General features: G+C 39.5%; 1 non-coding gene across 1 annotated transcript; it reads right to left on the bottom strand.

Moving 5' to 3' along the window:
- Positions 1-253: 253 nt before the first annotated feature.
- Positions 254-360, bottom strand: LOC131638881 (small nucleolar RNA R71). Its single transcript, XR_009294789.1, has one exon. It is a non-coding gene; the product is annotated as a small nucleolar RNA R71 (small nucleolar RNA).
- Between the last annotated feature and the right edge of the window lie 11,580 nt (positions 361-11,940).

The following is an 11,940-nucleotide window of genomic DNA, read 5'->3' as shown; positions in this document are numbered from 1 at the left end:
TGTTCAACAGAATCAATTCTCTGGAAGCCCTGTAGACGACCCCAATCTCCATTTATCCGTGTTCGTGCAATACGCCGATACTATCAAAGCCAACAACGTTAGTTCCGAAGCTATTCGATTACGCCTTTTCCCTTTCTCCTTGAGAGATAGAGCGAGAGCGTGGCTTCAATCCCTGCCTTCCAATTCCATAACTACGTGGGACGAATTGAAGAGAGTATTCTTAGCGAGATACTTTCCGCCTAGCAAAACTGCTATGCTTAGAGGTCAAATCAACGGATTTACCCAGAAAGATAACGAATCACTCTTCGAAGCTTGGGAACGTTACAAGGACATGCTTAGAATATGCCCTCATCATGGACTCGAACCATGGCTGATCATCCATACTTTCTATGGTGGTCTCTTATATAACACTAAAATGACTATAGATGCCGCTGCTGGCGGAGCATTAATGGACAAACCCCATGATGAAGCATACAAACTCGTAGAGAACATGGCACAAAACCATTACCAATGGGGTGGAGAACGTGCCGCTCTAGAGAAAGCCCAAACCAAAGGAGGAATGTACGAAATAAGTGGTATAGACCGCGTTATCGCTAAAGTAGACGCTTTAACTCAAAAGATCGAGAACTTAACCATCACTCCTTCAGCCACCGCTGCCGCTGTAACACCTAACTGTGAGATTTGTGGATTGACTGGACATGTAGTTGCTGAATGTCAACTCTTGACTGGAGTCTCATCTGATCAAGTAAACTATGCTCAAGGAAATCCTTATTCTAGCACGTACAACCCTGGATGGAAAAACCATCCGAACTTTTCTTATAAGAACAACAATGCGTTGTACGCACCTGGACAAGCACCTGCTGTACCACCTGGCTACCAAAAAGCGCCTGTAGCTGCTCAAAACACCCCTAGGAAGTCAAATCTAGAAATCATGATGGAGAACTTTATAGCTTCCCAACAACAAACCAATAAGGACTTCCTAAATCAAAACATCCACAATAGCGAGCAACTAAAACAACTATCGAACAAAGTAGATGCCTTAGCTACGCATAACAAAATGCTAGAAACTCAAATCTCACAAGTAGCTCAACAACAAGCACCTACTGCTGCCCCTGCTGGCACGTTTCCTGCTCAACCTCAACCCAATCCTAAAGGACATGCGAACGCGATAACACTATGAAGTGGAACGAATTACGATGGACCCATAGATCCTAGAACTCAAAACATACCCATGTCACAACAAGAGCCAAAGGAAACCCAAAAGAAAACCACTGACGAACAAACTGCTAAGACTGATGAGAACAATAACGAAGTGGAACCTGAAAAAGAGAAACCTTATGTTCCACCACCGCCTTATAAGCCACCAATTCCTTACCCTCAGAGATTAGCTAAATCAAAAACCGAAGCGCAATTTAAAAGATTTGTAGAACTTCTGAAGCAATTAAACATAACCATACCATTCACAGAAGCCATAACTGAAATGCCTTCATACGCTAAGTTCTTAAAAGAAATCTTATCAAACAAAAAGAAACTCGAGGATAACGAAACTATAACGCTTACCGCTGAATGTAGCGCTATCATCCAAAATAACATGCCTCCAAAACTGAAAGACCCTGGTAGTTTCTCTATACCCTGCGTAATAGAAAAAACCATCATAGAGAAAGCCTTGTGCGACTTAGGAGCTAGTGTTAGTTTGATGCCTCTTTCGACCTGTAAGAAACTCAATCTAGGTGAGCTTAAAGCAACGAGAATGTCCCTTCAACTAGCTGACCGTTCAGTTAAATACCCTGTAGGAATGTTAGAGAATATCCCTGTTCGTGTAGGTCAATTCTACATCCCAACTGACTTCATCATTATGGATATCCAAGAAGATTCTAACATCCCGATCATATTAGGAAGACCATTTTTAGCAACCGCTGGTGCAATTATAGATGTAAAGCGAGGAAAGCTTACTTTCGAAGTAGGAGAAGAGAAAATAGAATTTATCCTTTCCCAATTCCTAAAAGCACCGCCTATAATTGACACATGCTGTTCTGCTGACATAATCGACGAGTGTGTCAAAGAAGTAAAATCCGAACCAAATAAGGAAACCGAGATCCTAAGAATTCCTATGCCGCCAATTCTTGAAGATGACAACTGGCGTGAGGAATATCAAGATAACCACCTGAGTGAATGCTTAGCCTTAACTCCCGATCCTATACCTGGACCTAAGAAACCTGCTATAGAGCTGAAAACACTTCCTACCGATCTTAGATACGAATTTCTAGACGAAGAACTAAACCGACCAGTTATAGTGAACGCCAACTTGGGACGAACCGAGACTGAAAAATTACTTAATGTCCTAAGAAAATACCCTACCGCTTTAGGATATAACATATCAGATCTGAAAGGTATAAGCCCTTCTCTGTGTATGCACCGCATTATGCTCGAAGACGATAGTAAAACCTCTAGGGAACATCAAAGGCGAATAAATCCTATTATGAGCGATGTGGTTAAAAAGGAAATCCAAAAACTGCTAGAAGCTGGAATAATATATCCTATATCCGATAGTAAATGGGTTAGTCCTGTTCACGTCGTACCTAAGAAAGGAGGAGTTACTGTAATCACTAATGCTAAAGGCGAATCTGTAGCACAACGTACCCAAACTGGATGGAGAATGTGCATTGACTATAGGAAGCTAAACAAAGCTACCCGAAAAGACCATTTCCCTTTACCTTTCATAGATCAAATGCTCGAACGCCTAGCTAAACACTCGCATTTCTGTTATCTGGATGGATACTCCGGATTTTTCCAAATTCCTATCCACCCTGACGACCAAGAGAAGACCACATTTACCTGTCCTTATGGTACATTCGCCTATAGACGAATGCCTTTTGGACTCTGCAATGCACCCGCGACCTTCCAAAGATGCATGATGGCAATATTTGCCGACTTCCTAGATGGAATAATGGAGGTCTTTATGGACGACTTCTCTGTCTGTGGAGGAAGTTTTGAAACATGTTTAGAAAACCTTGAAATGGTACTTAAACGATGCGTAAGCGTAAACCTGGTCCTTAATTGGGAAAAATGCCATTTCATGGTTCGACAAGGAATTGTACTTGGACACATCGTATCCGATAGAGGAATCGAAGTTGATAAAGCAAAAATCGAAATTATCGAAAACCTTCAACCTCCCAAAACCGTTAGAGAAATAAGAAGTTTTCTAGGACACGCTGGTTTTTACCGACGTTTCATTAAGGATTTCTCTAAAATAACAAAACCCTTAACTGAACTACTAATGAAAGACGCCGAATTTATTTTCACCGATAAATGCACTGAAGCATTTCAAACGCTTAAACGAGCATTAATCTCTGCGCCAATTATGCAACCTCCCGACTGGAATGAACCTTTTGAAATAATGTGTGACGCAAGTGATTATGCTGTAGGAGCCGTTCTAGGGCAAAGAAAGGATAAGAAACTACATGTCATATACTATGCGAGTAGAACCCTAGACGAAGCTCAGATGAATTATGCCACGACAGAGAAAGAATTATTAGCTGTCGTATTTGCATTAGACAAGTTCCGTTCTTACCTGGTAGGAGCCAAAATAATCATATACACTGACCACGCCGCCATTAGGTACCTCCTAACCAAAAAGGACGCAAACCAAGACTTTTGAGATGGATCTTGTTACTACAAGAGTTCGACCTGGAGATTAAAGATAAAAAGGGCACTGAAAATGTCGTAGCAGATCACCTCTCTCGATTAGAAAATCTGAAACCCGAACAAGTACCAATTGACGACGATTTCCCTTATGAAAGACTCATTGCCCAATTAGAAGCGAATGAATTCGAACCGTACCATCCAAACTCTGAAACCAACAAATTAGCAGAAATAGCTTTAGCCCGATCTGACACACCTTGGTATGCAGATTTCGTAAACTACCTAGCTGCTGGTGTGCTTCCTCCTGATCTAAGTTACCAACAGAAGAAGAAATTCTTCCATGACCTAAAACATTACTATTGGGACGACCCACTCCTGTTCAAAAGAGGCCCCGATGGAATCTTTAGACGTTGTGTACCCGAGGAAGAGATAAGAAGCATAATAACACACTGTCATTCTGCACCGTGTGGAGGACACCATAGCACATCTAGAACCTGCGCCAAAATTCTTCAATCTGGACTCTTCTGGCCCAACCTGTGGAAAGACGTTTATTTTGCTGTACTAAGCTGTGATAGATGCCAACGAACCGGAAACATTTCAAGACGCGATGAAATGCCTCAAAAAGGCATTCTAGAAGTAGAAATATTTGACGTCTGGGGAATAGACTTTATGGGTCCGTTTCCGTCATCGTTTGGAAATCAATATATACTCGTAGCTGTCGATTACGTTTCAAAATGGATTGAAGCTATTGCTTCTCCTACAAACGATACACGAGTAGTTATCAAACTCTTCAAAAACGTCATCTTTCCTAGGTTCGGTGTGCCAAGATTGGTAATTAGCGATGGTGGTTCCCATTTCATTTCAAGAATACTTGAGAAACTCCTTCGAAAATATGGAGTGAATCATCGAATAGCCACACCATACCATCCACAAACAAGCGGTCAAGTAGAAGTATCTAACCGCGAAATAAAACAAATATTGGAGAAAACTGTTGCTATATCTAGGAAAGATTGGTCAACCAAGCTAAATGAAGCTTTATGGGCTTATAGAACAGCTTTCAAAACTCCAATAGGAACTACCCCATTCAAACTCGTTTATGGAAAATCATGCCACCTACCGGTAGAGTTAGAACATAAAGCCTATTGGGCCATTAAGAACTTAAACCTAAACTACACTGCCGCTGGTGAGAAACGACTTCTAGACATAAACGAATTAGAAGAACTTAGACAAGACGCTTATGAAAACGCCAAAATCTATAAAGAGCGAACAAAAAAATGGCACGACAAGCGTATATCTAGGAAAAATTTTAGCATAGGCGATAAAGTACTTTTATTTAATTCTAGACTAAAATTATTTCCTGGTAAGTTACGATCTAGATGGTCTGGCCCTTTCGAAATAACTAACATATTTCCGAGTGGAGCGATAGAAATCAAAGGAGAAACCGTCAAACCTTTTGTCGTAAATGGGCAACGTCTTAAGTATTACCATCATCTCGAATACGATGAAAACATCGAAGTTTTTAAACTTGACGAACTGCCCGCTCTTTCGAAAAAATAGTTTTCTATTTTAAAATCGTCGAGCTTACGACATTAAACAAAGCGCTTGGTGGGAGACAACCCACATTTATTTATTCTTTTTATTTTTATTTTATTTTATTTTTAATTTTTAAACCTTTAATTTTCATTTAATTATTCTATTTTTAATTATTCTAATTTTAATCATTTTCATTTTTTTTCTTACATCTTATAATGATTATTATAATTATAACTGCTATCTTATTTCGAGAAAATATTTCCTTTTTATAATTATAATTATTATTATAACTTGTTACTTAATTTTATTTCATTTATTTTATTTTATTTTATTTTATTTTATTTTTAAAATTAACACTAGCCTAGTTCTAACTTAATCTTAATATTTTCAACTTCTAGGTTTTTTTCATTTAACTACTAACTACGATGCAAGAAGTTGATAATATGGAAGTTGTGTTCCGTGGTAGAGGACAAGAAGCAAGATTTAATAAGCTGGCTGAAAGACACATGGATTTGACTTGCTATCCTCACCAACCAACTATGGTGAAACTTGGTATCGAAGAAAGCGTCCTGCACCTGCTTAACCAAATTGGTTGGACTGGTTCTCACCTGTTCCGCAAGTTTAGCACTTACCGGAAGCTCACTCTGGAATTCTTGAGCTCCCTGACCTATCTTCCAAACTGTGGACAAGGACTGAGAAAAGGAGTTATTCTCTTTAGACTCTTTGGTATGGAGTTTAATTTCTGCATCCGAGATTTTGCTGAAATGTTAGAACTACCTCATGGATCAGATGCATACACCAAAGTAGCTGAAGACAATCTTGCTTACTGGGAGTTGGAAAAATACTGGGGCAAGATCACTGGGAACGACAACCCTGAAGAGAATGAATTTCAATCTGAGAACATCCATAACCCAGCCTTCAGATACTTCCATAAGATCCTTGCTCACTACATTTTTGGTAAACCCGATAATGTCACTGAAGTCTCTAGAGAAGAGTTGTTCATCATGTTTTGTACCTCTCAGAATCGCCCGGTCAATGCCATCGCATTCATGCTAACAAACTTCGAGCGCATCACGCATGACGAAGTTTCACCTATTAGGATCGGCGGATTTGTCACTATGATTGCTAATGCTATAGGATTGAGAGTACCTTTGCTTAGATTGACACCTCTTGGTTCCCACAACTCTATGGATATTCACTTCTGCTTTAACCGAGGAATCATCGGTAACCTTGGACCTGATCAGTTTGATTTACTCATTGATAACAAAATATTGGATCAGTTCACCTTACCGAGTCCTAGGACGAGTGTGCATAACCCTGCCAACTGGCTTTTCTTTGATCAGATTCCTGAAAGAGAACCCTCACCTGAAACCCCTCAAGCCTATGAACATTTCGATGAGGAAATGCATGTATCAGAATCTGAGCCTGACACTCCTCCTGGTTACTATGAACCTAATCCTGAAGATGAACCCATTCCTGATTACGAACCTCTTCCTGTTGATGAACCTATATCTGAGTATGAGCCTGAGACTCGTTCTGAAGATTCTGTTGATGATTACACTGTTGATATGACTGATGTCGAACTCGAGCAACAACAACCAGCTACATCTACCGCATCGGTGAATCAAAGAATGCCTAATCTGAACACGCACGAGCAAGCCATCACTGCATTACAACAAGATGTCCAACATGTGCGCAACGAGCTACACACTTTGCAAATGCAATTCTTCGATTTTATCGACACCGTAAATGCTCAGTTTGACGAAGTTTTCAAACACATTCAGTCTAATGAGCATAACAATAGACGTGGCTAGATGTTACCGTATTAGATTATTAGATTTTATTTCTAGTTTTAGCAATTTTTATTCATAAGTTTAGATTTTCATTTTTCTGCATTTTACATTCTGCTTATGTTAACACTCAGTACCGGTTTAATTTTAAATGCAATATTCTTTTGATTACTGCTACTGTGTTATATTACACTGCTATTGACTGCTATATATTTGCCTGTTTATCACTTTTTGCTGTTAATAGTATTAAAATTCGACACTGCTCTGAACTGATGGACAATTTGTGGTATCTGTCAGCACTGTCTGGTCCCTTGCATGCGTGAACCACTTGCCTACAACAGGAGACGCACGTCTCCATCTGTGTGGGACCAGCAGGAATCTTTCCGAGGACAGGAGACGCACGTCTCCATGCTTTGTCCCCTTGCAGACTGACTGCCTGAGACGCGCGTCTCCCAAGGGCAGCAGTCTGCATTGTTGACCACGCTGCAGCACCACCATAACTCCCATTTTGAATTTTGAATTTGAATTTCAAAATTCATCTTCCAATCTTCTTCATTCTTCCCCTTATTTATTCCATTTAAACTCCATAAACCTCATTCATCCTCCATCATTCACCTCTTAAACTCTAATCTTTTCCCAATTCTCTACTCCATTCAAACTTCAAACACCACCATTAATCCATTTTAATTCTCCATTAAACACACCATTTTCAAACCTCACTATAAAACCACACCACCACCACTCTTCTTCTTCACAACCTTCATACCATTCTCTATTCTCCTACACTCCATTTCTATTTTTCATTTCCATACTCACCATGCCTCCACGTTCATTCATCCGTAGTGAGCGTCCCGAGAGACCACCTCCCGACCTTTCAAATATTATCTTCCGAGATGACGACAATGATGCTCAACGAACAAAATATGTCGCCTTCTACGAACGTTCGGTTGTTCCCACAAAATTTGTGAACACCGAGTGTCTAGAAACTCTGGGTCTCATTGATGGTGTTACCCGTTTGCTCACTAAATCTAGCCTCCACCATCTTTGTACCGAACCCGTACCTACTTATGAGCCGCTCGTCTTAGAATTTTTGAGTTCTTTCAACTACGACACTCCCTCTAATCAACCACTCTCAACCGGTAGCATCCAATTTCGGATGTTCAACCGTGAATATGCTCTAGATCAAGATGTCGTAGCTTCATATTTGCATTTTAATCATGCACCAAATGCTCACCGCTCAATCTTTCAAGAACTCAATGGTCGATCTTGGGAGGATCTCGCTTTTGAATTTTGGTTCAATCTCACTGGAGAAATTCCTACCAGTTGGAGAGCTCTCCATGCTTCTCACATTCAAAACCCCGCTATACGTTATTTTCAACGTGTTTTGGGGCATACTATTTTTGCGAGATCTAACAACCACAAGGTAAACCAACATGAACTATTTTTCCTCTACTGTGCGCTTAACAATATCCGTTTCAACGCCGCACCGTTCATGTTCCAACACATCCAAGGCTTAGTCAACGCCCCCGCTACAAACCCATTCTTGCTTGGCGGAATGATTACTTCCTTGGCCTGTGCTTTAGGTCTTGGTGACGAGCTCCTCTCACTCTCACATCTCATGAAGCCTGCTCAGTCACTCGATCTCACCTACTGCCGTGACTCCCACTTGGTTTCACCCCGCCATGACGGCCGATACACTTTGGTCGTCAACAAAGTTCCTATTCCTTATGTCATCCTTCCATGCCCTGAAAGAATCAACATCCGTTATGTTCAACGTTGGAGGCTTATTGAAGACAACCCTCAAGATAACCAACAAGAACATCCTAATGAACCTATGGATGCACATGAAGAAGAACTCAATCAAGGGCAAGCTGATGTCAACCAACCTCCTCCAAACAACCCTCCGCCAATCACTCTTGAGGCCATGTATGCTGCTATTCAACGCCAAGATCAACTCGTTCAAGCTATGCAGACAAACCAAACTGAAACAATTAGGCTCATCCGAGAGATGCAACAGGAGCACCGTGACTATGCTATTAGGAGCGAAAGTCAATACACTGAAATTGCTACATATTTGCATGATCTTGACATTCGTGTGAATGACTCTCCTCCTGATAGACGTCGTCGTGTTCGTACAAGAGGCGCAAGCAGTTCCCGCAACCGCAACAATGAGGAGTAGTTCTTATGCACTGAGGACATTGCATCATCTAAGTCTGGGGGAGTCGTATTATTTCTATTTCCTTTAGTTTTATTTTTCCCTTCAGTTATTTCCCTTCCTTGTAATGTTTTTCTAATTCAATAAAAGAATATTTATGGAATTTAAGTCTTATATGTATAATCCCGTAGTTATTCCAATTTCTTCCATTTTCTTGAGCCATAACAAAAATTTTGCTCCTAAACGATAAACGCAAACCCCACACGTTCGAGAAATACGAAGCTACTCAAACACTCAACGCATAGAAATTGAATATAGTCAATAACCCTATTGTCCCAACACTCTAAAACCCCCGAGTATGCGTAACCGATTTGAATACCCGTTATACCAAAACCATCAACTTTAAGTTTTGAAGTAGCCCTTAGTAGTTTATTTTAGCAGTCGGCACCGTCTTAGATACAAACTACGCAGAGAGTCGATGAATATAAGTGTATGATCCTCATAATAATAATTATGTGCTTAACCATAAGAAGAAATGTGCCTACTAAGTAAGGTGATCCTCACAAGATCATTTAACCTAACGGTCGCGAATCTCAAATACAAAGAATTTAAAAACTCATTGTCGATTGGTTCAGAAGTCGTCTGGTACTGAACTTGGTAGGAAGGACTATTGTCCGATTCCCCACAATCTACAAGTGAGGGCTAAGGAGTATACCACTTATTGTGCCAGAACTCCATGAGAAGGATCATAGTCACTAACCGACTACTCTGCTATGTGCGTGTCAAGATAATGGGCTTAATGTGATTGCGCGCGAATGAAAAGGGTGAAACATGATGACGAGTCAAAAAGGTCGAGCTATAATGGCATGATTCGGATTGGTATGTATACTGGGAGTTGTTTAGTGTTGTTACTATAAGTTTATTGCTAGGATCATTATCATTATTTTCAAATAAGAACACTATGTAGCTGAGTATGACCGAACGACGTGGTGGAAGTGTGTTTCATTTATCTTTATCTTATTATTTTGCTTGAGGACAAGCAAAGGTTCAAGTCTGGGGGAATTTGATAACACGATTTTATATCGTATATTTAGCTTGAAATCCATAGATATTTATAGCATTTTCTATTTATTATGTTAATTTATTATGATATTATGCGAGTATTTGCTTTGTTTCAGGTTCCACACTCTAATTACGACTATTTGCAAAAAGGAAAGAAAATAGAGCTTAAATGACCAATATTTATGCCTAAAAGATGAAAAAGGAGTGCTGAAGTGAAATAGGGGTGCAATTAAGACCCAAAAGAACCAAAATAGACAGTCCAGCCCACCATGGAACCAAAGGTGCGTGGCCCAAACCTTCCCAGCAAGTGGAGATGTAACACCCTTCTAAACCCCGCGGAAATTAATAAAATAATTCAGAGTAAAACATGAAAACAAGGGTGCCACAATTCAATTTAAAACAAATTTATCATAAATTCATTGTCATGCTTTCACTAAGGAACAATTTGTCATAATACATACACATCTCATGTTTACACAGCGGAAAATTCATCATACGGATAAGCATAACATCATCTATGCGATATCTCACAAAATTACTCCAATAACAACAAAATAGAGTATCATCATAAACTCTAAACTAACGTTCCCCCAGTGTTACAATATCAGAGCATGACACCGACGCTATACCAAATAAACTGACTCATGAGCTAATCCTCACCGAGCCAAAAGCCGCTACTCGCCAATCTGAAATCATCAAAGTAAGGGTGAGTCTCATTCTCAATTAATCAATGTTATGCATTCATAAGCAACAAAACATCATAATATATCATTCACCCAATTTGTCATATATTCAGATTCACAGCTATTATTCATCAGTTCACACAATAATAGGATACATTACCAAAAGACAACACCATAACAATTACACCGTCATCAAATATTATAACATTGGACAATCTTCCATTCATGTTATAATTATACACAACAACCTAATGCAAATGCAACTATATGCATGTGGTACCAAACATGGGATAACCCATCTCACCGATCCACCACCATAAAGATTCGGCTACTTCTCTCACCAATTCCACACAATGGGAATTAGCTACCGCTGTCCCACCACCATAAGGGATACAGCCCACAACATGATTATGAAATGCATGTATCAACCATAACATGCTCATCATCAACATTAATCAACCAGATATCATAATCATCAACCACCACAATAATCAACAACCACACACAGTTATGTTGTTTCTCAACCATAATAAAATACATATTTTACATCAACAATATATGTATAACAAACACCAATTACAACTACAACATCATAGCAGATAAAACATTCACCACACAGTGCAACAACAATAGCACTCCTCACAATCGTGTACCAAGTACAACAAATCAACCCAACAATAACAGAGCATTTACATCATCATTCATCAAAACACATGATAACCATATTTACCATGAACAACATCCATTTTGCATAACAAGCAGAAGCAATCACATTATAACAACACCCATCATTGCACATATTCAATTATGCAAACAACAAACCAGTGCACCTCATCAACTACGCAAAACAAGAATAAACCGCATTTGAAGAAAACGATACTTTTCAAAATAGAATCAAGTTATTGTTGTTATATTTATTTTATATGGTAGAACATTCAATTTAAGGAACAACGTCCAAAACGGCGTCTAAAACGGACTTACGGTTTGAAAGTTACACATTTTTACATTTTTCAAAGAAAACAATTATCGCTACAGCACGCGGCGCCAACCGGGTTCGCGGCGCGAAACGAGAAAA

This window comes from Vicia villosa, unplaced genomic scaffold, assembly GCF_029867415.1.
Source record: "Vicia villosa cultivar HV-30 ecotype Madison, WI unplaced genomic scaffold, Vvil1.0 ctg.002460F_1_1, whole genome shotgun sequence".
In the NCBI taxonomy this organism is placed as follows: Eukaryota; Viridiplantae; Streptophyta; class Magnoliopsida; order Fabales; family Fabaceae; genus Vicia; species Vicia villosa.
This window is presented reverse-complemented; position numbering and strand designations above follow the sequence as displayed.